Here is a 19,995-nt window from a genome sequence, read left to right as displayed (position 1 = left end):
GGTGAAATTTAAATAAGAGGCATCCTAAAAGATATGTACTTTTTAGTATATTATATGTCCCACATTGAAAAATAATGTAGGTGTGGTGAATATATTATGTATAAATAATAGAATTGTCTCATATATATATATTTTCTATATTATATTAAAGTGATGTTTATAATTTTGATATAAAAACTTCATATTTCATTTGACAAAAAAGTATCGTATGACAATTATACAATTAGATGGTGACAAAAAAATGCTATCATTAGAGTGTAGATTCTATTATATTTTCTCATTATTAAATCGAGTTGATGTCAAAGTAGGTGCGAAAAAAAATGGTCTACTTAGTATGTTATGTGTCCTACATTGAAAACTAATGTAAGTGTGGTGAATATACTATGTATATATATTAGAATTGTCCCACATCGGAAGATTACCATAAGGCAGAGTGATCTTATGATTATAAATAGAAGTCATAACCCAAAATCTTTTGAGTCTGTTAAGTATTGTCTTGGAGATCTCTTAAAGTTTATATTATTATTTTTTACCTATAGATTTTATATGTCCCACATTAAAAAATAATGTAAGTGTGGTAAATATACTACGTTTAAATAATATAATTAGAATTGTATTAAAAAAAATTCTATTATTAGAGTGTAGGTTCATATCATTTGCATATATTTTAATTATGATAAAAAAAATAGAAAACAAACGTATGAATATTAATAGATAATATAGTATTTGCTTATTATTAAATCGGGTTGGAGTCGAATTAGGTTCAAAAAATATGGTGTACTTTTAAATATGTTATTCATCTCACATTGAAAAATAATGTACGTGTGATAAATATATACTACGTATAAATAGTTGAATTGTCCCACATCAGAAGATTATCATAAGGTGAGGTGATCCCATGTTTATAAATAAGATTTATCCTTGGAACTTAGGTATCACCCCAAATATATTGAATCTCTCAAAGTATACTTATTATATAAGAGACTTTAAACATAATCTTGAATTAAATGTTAAATTTTTAAAGTTGTAACATTTTTTTAGGTGGGAGGAAGAGCGATAAAATGGTAAATATTATAACGAAAAATTTTCATTGTACCCTCGAATTTTGGTAGATTACACATAATACCCCTAATTTTAAGTTTCTACATATAATACCCTTGTGTTTAATTTTTTCATAATGTCGTTACTCCTATGAGTAACTGAGCATGTCATACTATTTGTGTTTTATTATTTAGGTATTAAATGTTAGTTTATTAAATAAAATATGGAATTAGGAATTAGATGATGAACTGTTTGTGTAATAGATAACAAAAGAAAAAGGAGTCACAAGTCATAGGAGTAATGACGAAAGTTGTCAAATGGTATTCTGGGAAAGAAAAAGGTGAACACATGGGTATTATTTGCAGAAACTTAAAATTAGGGGTACCATGTGTAATCTATCAAAGTTCAAGGTTACCATGAAAAATTTCCAATATTATAATGATATAGTTAATTAAATTTTCATTTAAAAGAGATAGATATCCGTACCAATAAAACAAGAAAGGGGATATTATTCTTTAATTGTTATTTTATTAACATGCCATCAAACTTAACGTCTATTTAACAGCCTTTACATTAGGGGGTACCATAGGCAAAAAAGTAGAACCTTAAGAGTACCATAGGCAGATTCTTAAAAGTAGGGTAACATGGAAAATCTGACAAAATTAAGGGGTACCACGAGACATTTCCGTATCTCAATAATGATAAAAAAAATGAAGAAAAACAACGTACAAATATTAATGGAGAGCACTTGATCATATTACTAAATTTAAATATAACTATTATATATAATGAGTAGCAATTGTCCGTATTCGGTATTCGGGATCTGGTTGGATGTCGAACTAAGTGCAAAAAAGATGGTCTAATTCTGAGTATGTTATTTGTCTCATATTGAAAAACAATGGAGATTTGATGAATATATACTACGTATAAATAGTAGAATTGTCCCACATCAGAAACATAATCCAAGTTTGGTGAATATATTACTTATAAATAGTAGAATTGTCCCACATCGAAAGATTAGTATAAGGTGGGGTGATTATATGATTATAAATAAGAGTTAACCTACGTATATATTAATCTTTTATTTTTTTTGAAAGAGATATTTTAATAATATGTAAACAAATCATTAGACATAGAATGTAAACATTAAACTCTTATAACATTTTTTTTTTCATTATAAATAAGTTAATTACCTCGTTGCAACGCACGGGCATTCAAACTAGTTATATTCTATACAGAAGGTAAGAATTCTTCCTCTTTTTTTTTTTACTTTTACCACTAATTCTTTTCTATGTATGCATTTAGTAATTGATCGATTACAAAAGTAAAGAGATAGGGAGAAGGCATTGGAGTTTTATTCTAATATTCAACAAGCGTTTACATTGAATGAAAAAGTCATTCCCTAGATAGATCAAGAATGCCATAAATTAGCGAAAAATTAGAACATTTAAAGTATTTTATTGGTCCTTCAAATGTTTGATTATGGAGTAGGTGAAGTATTTACATGATTAATGTGTAAGTGAACTGATTATATTAACAAGAAGTTGAGATGGTTGATTATCAAAATTTCTAGACAAGTAGATAACTGTCATTATTGTAAAACATATTTTCATGATGGTTAGATCTAAAAAAGATTTTGATACCGCAATTTCAATTTCCTATTAGTATTAATGTTGTAGTAAATGATCAAATTATTAAAATGTATAAATATCTTAGTTTTCAGTGCCCCGTGAATTGATAGTGTTGTCAGATTGAACTTTAAATATACTTCACTCAAATTATGATAGTAATAAGGCTACTCAATTTTTCTCATCCTACCCAAACAAATAAGCACGGTTTAGTTTTCAGTAATCAAGTTGTATTTGATTTTCTCAAAAAAATGTATCAATTTGAGAAAAGTGTATATTTATTGATTAACGAAAAATGAAGCTATTTTACGTTGCACTACGATGAGCTTCTAAATATGTTTTTGGTAAAAAGGAGTGGCTAAAATGACGTGTAGTAAAATATGAAGCATGAAGTTTAATAATTTACCAACCATTAATTAAAATACCGAATTTCGCCTTAATATTTAAAGCGACCCGTGCTTTTTGCACGGGGTACAAAAACTAGTTATGATCTTAATAAGTTATTAAAAAAAAAAAAAACAGATCTACTTCAACGTACACAAAAATTAACAAAACCAGCTACTAAATCATTAACCATGGTAAAAATATTAATCAAAATGTAAAAACTCATAAAACTGACAAACCAACATCAACACCATTAGGTCGTTGTTTTACTTCATCCTCTCCATTAGGTCGATCTTTCCTCTTATTCTTATTTGTAATTGCTGTCTTGGATTTTCATCTCCTTAAAACAAAGAATCAACCCAAAAAAAATTACTACAATGAAATTATTTAAGTAAAAAAAAATAGTGAAATCAGTACTATTAAATTACTAAATCATACCTTTGATACCCATTTGAAGTGGCTTAAACCAAACCCCTTCTTGCTGCTTGCTTCCTCGTCATTTCCTAAAAACTGAAAACACAAACAACAAATTGATTACAAAAAATGGTACTATGGTAAGTTTAGATCCGAAATTATGATAAGTAAAAAGTACCTACAATTAGGTTGAAAATGAAAAAAATGGGGAAGAAAACGGTAGGTTGAATCTGAACGAAAATGGAGGTAGAAGACGATTATGGAGAAGTGTGAAAGACAAAATATGGGAATGGAAGGAAATTATTCTACAAAATTTTTGGAAAGATTAAAAAGGCATGAATATAGGCAACAATATAATTTCATCCATTAGACGGTTAAGTTGATTAGTTTTCCTTTTTTAAATAATCATATTTTTTGAAATTACATCCTACCATTTCATCCTAATTCCTATATGGGAATTACTTGATCCGTTTTATTGGTATAACGGATACATCCGTTATACAGGAGACTAATTGTAATAACAAGAATAATAATAATAATAATAATAATAATAATAATAATAATAATAATAATAATAATAATAATAATAATAATAATTAATTAATTAATTAAATAAAGAAATATAACTTAAAACACAAGTAAAGATAATAAAATACTTTCTTTATATAAATTAATATATTCGTACACATTACCTAATACATAAAAATAAAAAGTAAATCACATTTTACTTTTTTTCTTCTTCTAATCATCTAGTTCCATATTATCATCTTCCTCGTCACTTTCTTCATCTTCATTTGAGCTCACTCCGTCAAATCCATTGCCTCGCCAAATGTTTTTGGCTATGTTATTTCACACCTTGTACATAGCTTTTTTCCGCTTCTTATCAAACATGCCTGAATCTGTTGTCCCTAGAACGTTCTCATGTTGAATAACAAGTATTCCAAAAGTGTGCATCCGTGTAAAATTATGAAGTGTGAAAGTAGAAACAATAATGGACATTTGATACTTAGGTGACATTTGAGGCATAACTTTTAACACTTTCCACCTTTTTAACTCCATATTAAGAAACAAAGCTATTTTTGAAGGACCTAAGAAACTCATCTTTATAGGATCATCGATATGATGACTGATGTTAAAGGGGCAGCTGCTGATATCCAGAAGAGCTTAGGTTTCTTCAAGCTCTACCAAATTACACAAATTAACACAACATAAGAGGAAACATTAGATCAATAATGTAATACAGACATGGAAAAATTCAATTTAATTCAAGAGGCTTACAATTTGTCTTGCTGATAGCATAAACACCAGAAAACTGATCCCTATGATAATTGTTTGCCATGACCACTACAAAAAAAAAAAAAAAAAAAGATGAAGTTTGTTCATCTGTATACAACCTTAAGTTGCTAAGTAGTATACATCCTTAAGTTGCTAAGTACTCCATATTTTATTACCTCATTCTTGTGGCTAAAAACAGATTTTAGGACGGAAACAATCTGCATTTTGTTGGTGAAATGAATAATACCAAACAAATCTTTAAGCTGTTGGAGAGAAACGATGATTGCTAACCGGCTGTGAAACCAATAAGTGTCGCCTTCGATAGGAAATCTATTATGAAACCCAACCTACATTCATGTGATTCCGCCATGGATTATGAAGAAAGAACTCTTTCATCCATTCAACTCGTCTGGGTCCAGGTCCTGGGAAAAAGAAGACATATCTCGAGCAACTGCACGAACAGGACTTCAATTCCGAAACAACGACATTCTTTTCTTCCCGGAATTCCTAATCAGGTTATGTTAAAAAATCGCGGGTTTGTTTACCTGTGTCTACTATTTAGGCCGAATGCCCTCTTTTAAAAGTCATTAGACCTGTCTTCTTAGAGGTTCACCAGTCCATTTTAAAAACATTAATGAACCAATTATAAAGCTTATAGTTACATAATCATTTGATTAGAGAGGTACCTGAAAAAGCCCAAAGAATGGTACCAGTTTTGAAAGAGCCGAGAGAAAGCATCTCAATAATGGAGGTAAGGATGAGATTTGTCGTCGCGCATGCCGATTGAACCTATTTCGATGGTTTATAAATCAACATGCATTATGCATGTTTGGCGAGAGAGAAGGGAAAAACGGTGAGACGGAGATGACTATTAATGGCCGGCGGAGGAAGAGCAATCGCCGATTTAAACTCTGAATCGGTTTGAGGGAGATGAATCGTTGGGGAGATGAGATGACAGATTTGAGGTGGAGTTTTGTTAGTAGAAGGAAGAGGGTAGGTGAGGAGCAGACGAAAGGACACGGTGGGGAAGATGATAGAGTGGAAGTGGTGTTTTGTTAGGTAGAATGAAGAGGGTAGGTGAGGAGCGGTGGATTAATGTATATCTGGATGCGGTTTATTTTTGTTGTTCTGTTTGTTATTCGAAATAGATCATAATTAATTAGTAAAGTTTAAAATTGAACTAATTTTACGGTGAAACGATGTTAAAATATGAGACGGTTTTTTAAAATAAAATGATATTAATATGACTAACTGATAATATGTTATGTCAAACGATCTTAAATAAAAAGAGAATCATTAATTATGAAAATGTGAATATATATTTTTTAATTTTAATTATAAACCTTCTTGCGGTTCAAACCGTCTAACTATACGCTTTTTGAATAGTTGTTTTCCCGGCTTCACGTATTATTTGTTTTCAAGAATTTTTACTCTATATGACTAATACAAGGATTGACGAATTACGTTCTTAATTTATATTACATTTGTCCCAATCATTTATTTACGTTGTTAGACTCTTTATCATTTAATGCAACTTATATGGCATACAAATTGTATACTTAACCATTCTATTTTGTTTCATTTTATATTTATAATAACGATTTTATCAATTATAATCCATTTTTGAGTGTTAACAAATATTAGCCGTACTTTTCTTAACTTACTATAAAACAGCCCGTGAAGTTCACGGGTTTAGATATAGATTAATGAAGATGTGGATGAAGTTTCAACAAACGATAATGTACGGAAGATGTACGAATAAGCTAGGTTGGGAACAGCTTGTGAATTTGTCTATACGAAACTTCCGTACCTCTGATTGTATGTGTTAATTAATTCCAATTCACGTGTGCATCATTTTGATCTACAAATCTACAATTATGTAGAGTAGGAAATGGGCCGTGCTCGGTCGGCCCGCGTGCCAGTTTGTCGTGTCTTCCTTCAAAATTGGCCCGGCGTAGATACGGATATTGGGCTCTTCGGACCGTGTTGTGTCAGACCCACTGATCCAAACCTATGCCGCGGCCCGCTCAAAGCGCGGTCATTTTCGTGCTCGGGCTGTTCCTTGCCCATGTGCTTTTCAAGCCTTATTCGTGGGCCGGCCCATGTGCTTTAATATTTTTTTTTTAAATAAATGTTATATAATTGATACTCCCTCCTATTCTACATAAGTGTCCCATTATTCATTTTCGTCTATTCACAATAATGTCCATTGTCTATTTTTGGTAAACTTTTATACTTATTTTAATCACTTTAACCCTACTACAATACCTCACCTCAACCCAAAACAATACTTGTAAGAATAATATCTCATTGATATTATTCTGATCTTGCATATTATTTGGTATATATTATCCTATGTAGTTGATAGGTCCATTTTATATACATTTTAACCCCTTATTTTAGCTCTATTTTACATGTCATTTGCACTAATGTTAGTGTTTGTGAGCTAATTTCGTGTTCTAGTTGTGCTTGCTTGTTTTCCATTGTGTTTTGTAGGAAATTAAGCTTTTAGTAGCTTTTTCCCATCAAAATAGCATGTACAAGAGTTCACGAGGCTAATGAGAGCAAGTCTTGATCATGCAAAGGAGTTTCGGGAAGCATAGGGGCATTTTGGGAAGAAATTGGAAAACCCGAGCAAGAGGAAACCAATCTTAGTTGGTGGATATGTAAAGAAATGAAATCCAAATGAAAGCCCATGATAAGAGTTTGCATTGGATGCCAAAGGATGCTTAAGATACCTTAGACGGACGCATTAAGACATAAGCATCGGATTCCGCATCAACATTAAGTGCAAAGTTAAGACGGAATTAAGAGAAATTTGAGAAATACCATGACCCCGATCGGGTTGGGTGGCCCGATCGGGTTAGCCCCTGTAGCTTATTTCCGTTACTCCCTTCACTCCTATAAATAGAAGCTTTGGTCGACACTTCTTGGACATCTCTTACACCATCTTTCTACATATTTTTCCATCTAAATTCTTTCTAAATTTTAGTAGTTAGTTTAGGTTAGCTTAGTTTAGTTTAGTTTGTTTACATTTCATTTTAGCAATTACATTACAATTCCATTTCAAGTTTGATTCCAAGTTATATTTCAAGTTTGTTCTAGTTTCATTGTTCTTCTATTTCTATTTCCATTCCCATTTCAAGGTAATTCTATTTACATTTTCATTATGTTTATCATTTTAATTATCATTAGTGTAGTTTACATTTCCACCATGTTAGAGTAGTTGCATTTGTCTAAGGAGTAAGGGAAACCATGCATGATTAAGTAATATATAAATGTCAAAATGAGGTTAAGTTAATATTGATAAATTGTTTCTATCACATGTTTGCAACATCACGTTTAATCTTTGTTTAAAGGCCTTATTCATTGATTAAGTTTGTTCATTCGTTCTAAAAGTCGAGAGGCATGGAATTGAATTAGACTAAGCATGTGTAGTAGGACGACCTAGTCATGGACGAGAGTTTCTCTAGGACCCGGTCTATGGTTGACACTAATATCGTAAGGTGGGTGTCTTTAAGCCTAAACAATTGACAATATTATTATTACCAAGTTTAACATAATCATATATTTACGTAATTGGCATGTGTGACCCGACCTCCCTAGACATTTTATTTATTATTGTTTTATCACTTCAACCCAACCAATCAATCGATAATCTACCAAGGTAAAATTCACTCCATATCAACTAATTAACAACTCCCGTCTCTCTGTGGTTCGACCCCTACGTACTACATTCATTTGTTTTGGTAGGGTATAAATATTATCTTTGCATAGGTGTGCGATAGCCTATCAAATTTTGGCGCCATTGCCGGGGAGCACGGTTTTGTTTGTTATTTAGTTGTTGAGTTTTATCTTATCTTGTCCTAGGGAACACTTGTTCCTTAGGATTTATCTCACCGTTTTCTTGTAGTTTTAGTACTTATTTTGTAGGTATTAAAGCTTGGCCTATTTCATAATGATGGATCAATGTATGATGGATCGATTTCTCCCGCAACAAGCGAATGAGCTTTTCCATGACTATCTTGTTTGATTTGATGCCTACGTTCGTGTTCTCTATTCTCTTGGATACACTTATGACAATCTCTACATGGGTGTTGTTGTACTTCAAGGCATGAACTTCGAGACACGTCACATGGCTCTTCGTTTGAATAATGGGAACTACTACAACTTGCTTGGGAAGGAGGATCTATGGAATTTCTTGAATTACATGGCCTCTGAATGTCGAGAAAGAGAGAGAATCAAAGAGAAGATTGAAGTGCTTCAAGCTCAAATAGAACAACTTTCTCAAAAAGAAGTAAGTCCATGTGAGCCTATTCAATTAAGTGAGTCTATTATCTCTCCTCTTGTCTCTCCACCTCCCCAATTTGAGTCTTCCGTTACTAATGATTTTGAACTTTTGGGTGATGACAATGATGATGGTCCAATTTTATCTTTAAAAGTCCCATCTAGTGTCATTCCAAAAGAAGATGCAAAGACTCATATTGATGACATTGAACCCTTTGTAGAAGATAATGTTGATCCAACCGAGGTAGATAAAGGACTTAGCTATATTAATTTAGAAAATGAATGGGATACGCCTCCCATTATTGATGAGCCCTACCTGCTAGATTCTTCTTATCATCCATTTGAGACCATTAAAAATGATATTTTTTACACTAACGATTTATTTTATGGTCTTAAACATGATGCTCCATCTCTTGCTGATGAGAGGAGTGATTGGGTGGTATTGTTTGAAGTCTTACATATGAGCATTTATGAGATTTACAAATCTCTAACTTTGATCTATTATGCATATATATTGTCAATTGCTTACATATGTTTTCATATAGCTCATGCGCAGATATATGATAGACTTCTAAGGGCTTTGACGAGCTTTTTAAGAAACAAAAGTCCTTTCTTCCCAAGCCCCTTCTCAAGCTAGCTTGGGGGAGGCTTCTAAAATTTAGTATGCTTTTATTTTCTTTATTTTCCGCATGTGTCATTTCCATCTCCCCTTGTTGGCTTTACTTGTCTATCTTTTGTGGTCAACCCGGTTTTATACATTGAGGACAATGTGATGTTCTAGCTTGGGGGAGGGAATTAGTGTGTCTAGTTGTTTTATTACTTTCAAATAAATTGAAAAAATCAACAATTTTCGAAATTTATAGTTAGTTTTTACATCTAGTCAGTGTAGATTTAATGAGAATTTTTGAAAAATTTGTGTTGTTTTTGCTCTAATTCCTCTTGTTTGTCCCATTTTTGGCTTGATAGCTTTTGATTCACTATGTTTGACGGGATATAGCATGCATGGGGATGTCTTGACATAGTAGGTGGGAGATGGAGAATGAACCGAATAGGCTTGATCTTGACTTTTGGCAAGCTACAAAATGGTAAGGTAGAACCTCCTTAAAAGCCATTTCATCTTTATTTGGTCTCACTTAAGTGAGTGGTAGGTCTCCTTATGGTGTGTGTTACATCAAAACGCACAAATATGGTCTTCTTTTCATCTCTTTTAAGCATTACTTTCATTTTGCTATGCATTTTTGAAGCCAAATTCACATTGATAAGTTTGCCCATTTTCTAGCCCTCTTCACATGTTCTTGTTTCCCTAGCTACAATATAAATTGCCGACCCTTGTTAAGCTAGTAGCTATGTTTTGGTGTTGGGATGCTCAAATTGGGATGTTCTCTAAAGATTATGTCTTTGTGAATTGGTTGTCGGATTGTTGTTTTTCCGGAATTGTGAAGGTAGAATTGGAGCAAGAAAAAATGATGAAAAAAGAAAAAAATGAAAAAAAATGAAAAAAAATGAAAAAAAAAATGAGAAAAAAAAGAAGAGTTAAAAATTTATTTGATGAAGTTGATGTTAATAATAAGTGGTAGAAGAAGAAGAAGTTAAGATTTCTCATATGGTTAATTATATATTTTGGAGAAATTCTTAAGGTTTGTAATGTAAGAAGTCATTTGTCTTCTAATTGGGCTATTTTGGGTTGGAATGAGCATTTTCACATGGTTTTGTTGCTAGCTTAACATTAGCTCCACATATCCATAATCATTTGTCCCTCTTATGTCCCATATCACAATAAAGCCTTCTTCTAACCCTTTGGCTTCATTATTTGCTTGTATTTGATTGTTTTGTTTATGATTTGATTGTTTACCATATTAGATTGCGGGCACATTCTCATGAGTCGAGGATAGTTGAGTGATTATTCACAAAATGTCCCTTACACAAAATTGAGTTATGAGTGGTTCGTGAGAGTCCGAAAGTCAAAAGATCATGCAAGAGCCGAAAAGTTTACTTGAAGTCTTCTACGCTACGCCGCCATGTAAATCTCATCCATGATTTTGCATATCCTTATGCCCATGTTGTTTCGGGATTTGAATCAATTGCTTGTTAGCTACTTGGGATTTGCAATGTTGAGATGATCTTGCTTGAGGACAAGCAAGGGTTTAGCTTGGGGGAGTTTGATAGGTCCATTTTATATACATTTTAACCCCTTATTTTAGCTCTATTTTACATGTCATTTGCACTAATGTTAGTGTTTGTGAGCTAATTCCGTGTTCTAGTTGTGCTTGCTTGTTTTCCATTGTGTTTTGTAGGAAATTAAGCTTTTAGTAGCTTTTTCCCATCAAAATAGCATGTACAAGAGTTCACGAGGCTAATGAGAGCAAGTCTTGATCATGCAAAGGAGTTTCGGGAAGCATAGGGGCATTTTGGGAAGAAATTGGAAAACCCGAGCAAGAGGAAACCAATCTTAGTTGGTGGATATGTAAAGAAATGAAATCCAAATGAAAGCCCATGATAAGAGTTTGCATTGGATGCCAAAGGATGCTTAAGATACCTTAGACGGACGCATTAAGACATAAGCATCGGATTCCGCATCAACATTAAGTGCAAAGTTAAGACGGAATTAAGAGAAATTTGAGAAATACCATGACCCCGATCGGGGTTGGGTGGCCCTGATCGGGGTTAGCCCCCTGTAGCTTATTTCCGTTACTCCCTTCACTCCTATAAATAGAAGCTTTGGTCGACACTTCTTGGATATCTCTTACACCATCTTTCTACATATTTTTCCATCTAAATTCTTTCTAAATTTTAGTAGTTAGTTTAGGTTAGCTTAGTTTAGTTTAGTTTGTTTACATTTCATTTTAGCAATTACATTACAATTCCATTTCAAGTTTGATTCCAAGTTATATTTCAAGTTTGTTCTAGTTTCATTGTTCTTCTATTTCTATTTCCATTCCCATTTCAAGGTAATTCTATTTACATTTTCATTATGTTTATCATTTTAATTATCATTAGTGTAGTTTACATTTCCACCATGTTAGAGTAGTTGCATTTGTCTAAGGAGTAAGGGAAACCATGCATGATTAAGTAATATATAAATGTCAAAATGAGGTTAAGTTAATATTGATAAATTGTTTCTATCACATGTTTGCAACATCACGTTTAATCTTTGTTTAAAGGCCTTATTCATTGATTAAGTTTGTTCATTCGTTCTAAAAGTCGAGAGGCATGGAATTGAATTAGACTAAGCATGTGTAGTAGGACGACTTAGTCATGGACGAGAGTTTCTCTAGGACCCGGTCTATGGTTGACACTAATATCGTAAGGTGGGTGTCTTTAAGCCTAAACAATTGACAATATTATTATTACCAAGTTTAACATAATCATATATTTACGTAATTGGCATGTGTGACCCGACCTCCCTAGACATTTTATTTATTATTGTTTTATCACTTCAACCCAACCAATCAATCGATAATCTACCAAGGTAAAATTCACTCCATATCAACTAATTAACAACTCCCGTCTCTCTGTGGTTCGACCCCTACGTACTACATTCATTTGTTTTGGTAGGGTATAAATATTATCTTTGCATAGGTGTGCGATAGCCTATCAGTAGTTTAGGTAATATATATGTTAGCTTAGGCAATAAGATAATAGGGTAAATCTTATGAAAGCTTAGGAGAGTTGTATATATGTAATATCCCTGGCATTGTGATGAATAATAAGATTGTTTCCTTCATCAATTAAACTTTCACATGGTATCGTGAGCAGTTGAAAGATCCGAAAAAAAAAAAAAAAAAAACTAAAACACATAAATTTTCAAAACGAAGATTCAAAGCAAAGTCGACATGCCTGGTAGTGACGACAAATTAAAAGGTGGAATGAAGGGAAGTCCAAAGACGATCCCTATGACATCGCCTTTTTATCTTCATCCTTCGGATAACCCGAGTTTGAATGTCACACAAATTATCTTTGATGGTAATAATTATGATATATGGGCAGAGGCCGTGAAAAACGGACTTGATGAGAAAAACAAACTGGCATTCATCGAAGGGAAGGTCATCAAGAAGCCGGAGAGTGATGAAGAGGAGGACAATATCGAGTTGGTGGCGTGGCGCCAGTGCAACGCGATGCTAAGAGCATGGCTTCGGAATGTAATAGACCCGAAGTTACATCCGAGTATTACCTTTTATCAATCAATCGAAGATATTTGGAATGAGCTGCGTGAAAGATACTCAGCGGGAAACGCTCCTAGGGTTCATCAGTTAAAGGGAGAATTGAATGATTGCAAGCAAGGACGGGATTCCGTGGTTGAGTGCTACACGCGTCTGAAGATGATTTGGGACGAACTAGCGAATTACAGTAAGATCAAAAACTTTACTTGCGGAGCAGCGGCCTCAATTGCAAAGGAACGCGAGGAAGAAAAGGTACATCAATTTTTAATGGGATTAGATACAAAATTATATGGAAATATAAGGTCTAATTTGTTGATGGAGGACCCGATAACCACATTACCTCGTGCCTATACCTTGGTCTTGAGGGAAGAACGCCACGCCTCAGTCACCAAAGTGAAACAGAAGCGTGAAGAAGCGGCGATGACAGTCAAGAATTACGGAGGAACAGGTAGAGGTTTCACGGCGAAAACAGAGTTAGAGGAAGGAGATGCGCCACCCCAATGCACTCACTGTAAAAAATACTATCACACCGAGGAAAACTGCTATGACAAGCATGGATACGAAGTGGTGAAAGCACGTGAGAGAGGACGCGGAAGAAGAGGAGGCCGTGGGACAGGAAATCGAGGTAGAGGCAGAGGTCGTGGACAAGGAAACTATTACGCCAATGCCGTAGGCAGCTCCTCGGGAACGAAAGAAGGAGAGTCAGCAAAGCAAAATATACCTTTCACCAGTGAAGAAATTGAAAGGTTGAGAAGCTTGTTGATGGCAAGTCCTAATGGTAATGAGAAATTGCAAGGTATGAAATTAACTATTAATGTTGAATGGTTGATAGATAGCGGAGCATCCCACCATATGACAGGGAGACGCGATCTTCTAGAAAATGTTTGGAATGAGGACCCATCGACTGTAAGCCTACCCGACGGGAGACAAGTCCAGGCCAACGTTCATGGGACAGTTCGATTAAGCAAGAATTTTGTTTTGAAAGATGTCCTATTTGTGCCTACTCTTACTTGTGATCTCATATCCGTCCAACAATTGTTGTGTGAAAATAATTGCGTAATAATTTTTTTATCCCGACTATTGTGAAATGCAGGACCGGAATACGAGGATGGAGATTGGACGGGGTGAGCATCGACAAGGGGTATACTATTATCGGCCAAGCAAACTCGAGGTGACGGCTCATACCGGAGTAACCAAGGAAGGAAGGAAGGTTATGGCACAGGAGGCTAGGACATCCTTCTAAGGGAATTTTTAATCGTTTTTCGGATTTAGTCAGGTGCAATTTAAATTGGACTTCAGATGAGGTTTGTGACTCGTGTTGTAGGGCAAAACAAGCTCGTAATTGTTTTAAAATCAATAATAAAAGGTGTGACACTTTATTTGGTTTAATACATTGTGATATTTGGGGAAAATATCGGGTAGCTAGTTTGACTCGTGCGCATTATTTTTTTACCATAGTCGATGACCACAGTCGGGGAGTATGGGTATACTTAATGAAAGAAAAAAGTGAGGCCACTGACTTGATGAAATCCTTTTGCCAAATGGTCAAGACCCAATTCGAAACTTGTGTCAAAATAATTCAGAGTGATAATGGGACGGAATTGTTATCTGGACCAATGCAACATTATTGTCAAGAAAATGGAATTTTGTTTCAAACTATCAATACCGATACACCACAACAAAATGGACGGGTCGAGAGGAAACACCGTCATATACTTGAAAAAGCGAGGGCATTGCGGTTTCAAGGCGGGTTACCTATCCAATTTTGGGGTAAATGTATATTGACCGCAGCGTATTTGATTAATAGAACACCCACGCCTTTGCTAAATGGGAAAACACCGTATGAAGTTCTTTATCATAAGTTACCAAACCTCGAAAATTTAAGGGTCTTAGGTTGCCTTTGTTATGTTCACAATAAGGACAAACCACGAGACAAATTCGGGGAACGGGGAAAACGATGCATTTTTATCGGTTATCCTCATAGCAAAAAGGGGTGGAAGGTGTATGATTTAAAGGAAAAACGAGTTTTTGTGTCACGAGATATCATTTTTTACGAGCACACTTATCCTTATTTGGTGACGGAAAATGAAATGACCTCACAACAGCGGGACATCAGAGGTAATCCGGGTGTCCCAAATATTTTTGATATTGATGATGAGGTACCCCACGTAGCAAGGGGCAGCAGCGATCAGATTGAGCAGCACCACGAGCCAAGTACAGAGACAGGCAGCATCAATGAAAATGATAATAATGAAAATGCCATTGAAAATACACCAAATGAAAGTGAGGTGCATTATAATGAATTGGAAATTAATGAAGAAGTCAGGGAGGAGCAAACAAATGATACAGCTCATGAAGTACGATTTGGCAGAGGAGCTCGAGAGAAATTTGAGCCGATATGGAAAAAGGATTATTATTGCAAATCAACAAGGATAATTTACCCTACTGTCGATGCTCATCACGCTCAAACGAAATCCTCGGAATCAGGTACGCGTTATCCATTAGTTAATTATGTTGTTACCAATTGTTTCTCACAGTCTCACAAGGCATTTATAGCAAAACTCGATGAGAACCGAGAGCCTACTTTTTTATCATGAAGCTGCACGAGACCCCTTGTGGCGAGAGGCGATGCGAAAAGAAATAGACGCACTGGAGAAAAATGGAACATGGAAAATTGTTACATTACCGGAAGGCAAGAAACCTATTGGATGTAAATGGGTATACAAAATTAAATACCAATTAAATGGAACAGTGGAGCGATATAAGGCGAGACTTGTAGCGCAAGGTTTTACTCAAGTAGAAGGGGTAGATTTTCATGAAACTTATGCGCCGGTAGCGAAAATGACTAGTGTGCGATGTATGCTAGCGGTTGCAGTTATCAAAGGTTGGTTTATTGAGCAATTGGACGTAAATAATGCATTCCTTCATGGAGACCTCAATGAGGAAGTGTACATGAAAATTCCACAGGGATTCGAAAATAAAGGGGAAGCCAAAGTGTGCAGATTGTTGAAATCAATTTATGGACTCAAACAAGCATCACGAAATTGGTTCGCTAAGTTAACTGTGTCGATGAAAAATTATGGGTTTGTTCAATCATTGGCCGATTATTCATTGTTCACATTTAATCAGAATGGGGTATTCATTGGAGTATTGGTATATGTAGACGATATGATAGTGGTTGGTAATGATAAGCAAGCTTGTGCGCATTTCAAGGCATTTCTCGACAGCAATTTTGGCATTAAAGACTTGGGACGACTCAAGTATTTCCTCGGAATCGAGGTGGAACACGGAGTGAATGGACTTTTCCTCAATCAGAGGAAATATGCCATGAGTATTGTCGAGGAAACTGGCATGGCAGGGGCAAAGACCGTCTACACACCCATTCCCCAACGACACAATTTAGCTCTGGCGAAGGGAGTGTTAAAAGATGTTATGAAATACGTCGATTAGTGGGACGCTTGGTGTACTTGACTATAACTAGACTCGACCTTGTTTATGCAGTCCATATCCTATCTCAATTCGTGAATGAACCGCGTAAAGAACATTGGAACGCGGCCTTGCGTGTGGTTCGCTATATTCAACGAAATCCCAGTAAAGGGATTACATTGAGCAAGAAAGCAAGCCTACAAGTTCAAGGTTATTGTGATTCCGACTATGCTAGTTGTCCACTAACTAGGAGGTCGTTAAGTGGCTACTTTGTTTCGTTAGGTGGGTCACCAATATCATGGTGGGCGAAAAAGCAAATGACTGTTGCAAAGTCCACAGCCGAGGCCGAATATCGAGCCATGGCCGCAGTTACTAGTGAATTGTTATGGATAAAATCCTTCCTTGCGTCATTGGGAGTTTTTAATGAGAAACCTATGCACTTGTATTGTGACAATCAGGCGGCTCTACACATAGCCAAGAATCCAGTTTTTCATGATCGAACGAAGCATATTGAGATTGATTGTCACTTCGTCCGTCAACATTTGGTTTCGAATAGCATCAATACCTTTCATCTTCGCAGCAAAGAACAGATTGCAGACCTTTTTACTAAGGCTCTTGGAGGCGAGTCCTTCGACCATTTGCAGTTCAAGTTGGGACTTGGTTTACCAAGTGCTCCAACTTGAGGGGGAGTGTAAGAATAATATCTCATTGATATTATTCTGATCTTGCATATTATTTGGTATATATTATCCTATGTAGTTTAGGTAATGTATATGTTAGCTTAGGCAATAAGATAATAGGGTAAATCTTATGAAAGTTTAGGAGAGTTGTATATATGTAATATCCCTGGCATTGTGATGAATAATAAGATTGTTTCCTTCATCAATTAAACTTTCACAATACTTATTTTAATCACTTCACTCACAATAATACCCCACAATACATTCCCTCTCTCCAATTACCTCACCCCACCACAATAACTTATCTAGAATAGGACGAAGTATATTTTTAGTACTTTTTGTTTAATAAATGATGATTAATAAATGATGATTAATAGTTTAAATATATATTTTATTAAATATTAATGTAATTTTTGTGATGATTAATGACTTAAATATATATTTTATTAAATATTAGTGTAATTTTTGTTTAATAAATGATGATCAACGGGCTGTTTTTTGGGCTGAGCCTTGCCTGATGCGTACCAGGATCCACCGTGCTTGGGCCGTGTCGTGCCTGGGCATGGATTTCTGAAGAAAATCGCGCCGGAGCCCGTCTCAAGCCCAATCGTGCCGTGTCTGTGCTTCCTCGATTTTTTCATCAGGTCGGACCGAGCCGTAGGCCGTGCCGCCCGCAAGCCTGCGGCCCTTTATGCTAAGTCTACTTGTACTATGTACTTTCATAGTTTCATTCGATAAAATTTGCTTAGATTTAATTTATAATTGTAGCTATTGAATTTATGTTTAGTGATCTATTTGATTACTATAATGTGCTTTGTGAATCACGAAACTGGTAATTTTCGTTGGTAAAGAGGTTATGTTATATGGATCGGAGTAGTGCAATGAAATTTTAATTATTTAACAATAATCTATTGTAGTATTGTCAAATACTTTATGATTTTTATGTACAAAAATTAAAACAAATAATACATTTTTTGTTTCCAAAATAAGAGGAAGGAAAAAGAGGATGCAAGGTAATGTTCGTCTTTTATTATGAAAAACGTCGACCACGTTTCGCAACTCGGTTTTATTAGCTATCCTGTGTAATAATAAGACACAAACCTAACCCACGATAACTACAAACTTATTACTACTACAGAAGATTTCTTTTTTTTAAAAAAAAAAGAAAAAAAAAGTCTTCTAAAATTTGTGATTCGTAATAGGAAAAAAATTACGGAAGTTTTGCCACACCTAGCAACACAGACATTCATATCAATGAAAACAAAAAAAGAAGTTAATTGTGTGTTGTCTATTGACGTGTTTAATGAAATTTCATCTTAGCTCGACCTTGTCCAGCTTATTTATCTCACAGAATTATTTAATCATCACAAAGGTTATTTATTATGCTAGATGAGTCGTTATCTAATGTTATGAGACGGGCTGTTGAGTGAGGGGCGATACATGGGATCCGCATTTCTAGCACTGCTCCGGTTATCTCGCACCTTTTGTTTGCCGACGACTCCATCTTTTTTGTGAAAGCCACGACTCAGGAAGCAGGTACGGTTAGAGCTTTGTTGAGACGGTATGAGGAAGCATCTGGGCAGCTTATGAGTTTGGACAAGACCACTGTCTCGTTTAGCAAAGGTGTGACGAGAGCAAGGCGAGATGATATTGTGGACATTCTGGGCATTGTCGAGGTAGAGGAGCAAGAGCAATATCTAGGCCTTCCTACGGTTGTTGGGCGCTCGAAGAAGGCTATTACTGATATTTTACGTGACAAACTTAGCAAAATACTTATGGATGGCGCGGGAAATTCTTGTCTAGGGCTGGTAAGGAGGTACTCGTAAAGGCGGTTGCCAATTCACTCCCTACCTATGCGATGAGTGTGTTTAAAATTCCTGCGAACTTTTGCGAGGTGATTCGTTCTATGGTCACGCGTTTCTTGTGGAGCCATGAGGAGGGGAAGAAAGGAATGGCGTGGGTGTCTGGGCGAAAGATGTGTTACCCGAAGTGTAAAGGAGGCCTGGGATTTAGGGATTTTCGTCTCTTCAATCTTGTGCTGCTAGGCAAACAAGCGTGGAGATTAATGGTCAATCCGAACTCGCTATGGGCCAAGGTTATGAAGGCGAGGTACTTCCCTTCTTGTGACTTTATGGCTGCTTCTCTCGGTTATAACCCGAGCTATACTTGGAGGGGGCTCTTTGAGGCTCGATCAGTTCTGCAATGGGGCCTACGAAGACGGGTGGGTGATGGGCCGACTACGAAAGTCTGGGTGGATGCTTGGGTACTGGGGACACAAACGGGTCGTATAATTTCGCCATGTCCGAATGGTGATGAAAACTTACTTGTCACTGAGCTCTTAGACGGGAATAGAGCATGGCGGGCTGAAGCCATTTCTTCTCGGTTTTTGCCATTTGAATGTGAGCGCATTATGAACATCCGCTTAAGCTCAAACGCATCAGCAGACTCGTGGTTTTGGGAGGCTGAGCGAGATGGGGAATATACGGTTAGGTCAGCATACAGGTGCCTTGCGGGGGAGACGATTGATATGAGAGATATCTCAAATTGGGACAGGGAGAAATGGTTATGGAATAGGATGTGGAAGGTTCCGGTCTGGCCCCGTGTGAAACTCTTCTTCTGGCAGCTGTGCAATGAAGCACTAGCGACGAGAGCAAACATAGCCCCGCTCGAGTTGGAGGTGAGACTTCTTTATGCCCTTTT

The 19,995-nt window shown here is 35.6% G+C and overlaps 1 long non-coding RNA gene across 1 annotated transcript; it reads right to left on the bottom strand.

The window, feature by feature from the left end:
* Window positions 1-4,462: 4,462 nt before the first annotated feature.
* Window positions 4,463-5,780, bottom strand: LOC141628384 (uncharacterized). The gene is made up of 4 exons (XR_012537127.1): window positions 5,429-5,780; window positions 4,919-5,089; window positions 4,746-4,811; window positions 4,463-4,648 (listed from the first exon to the last, which is right to left on the bottom strand). It is a non-coding gene; the product is annotated as an uncharacterized LOC141628384 (long non-coding RNA).
* Window positions 5,781-19,995: the final 14,215 nt, after the last annotated feature.

The sequence above is a fragment of the Silene latifolia genome, chromosome 2 (genome assembly GCF_048544455.1).
Source record: "Silene latifolia isolate original U9 population chromosome 2, ASM4854445v1, whole genome shotgun sequence".
Classification (NCBI taxonomy): Eukaryota; Viridiplantae; Streptophyta; class Magnoliopsida; order Caryophyllales; family Caryophyllaceae; genus Silene; species Silene latifolia.
Note: the sequence above shows the minus strand (reverse complement) of the source record. Positions and strands in the feature narration are given on the sequence as shown.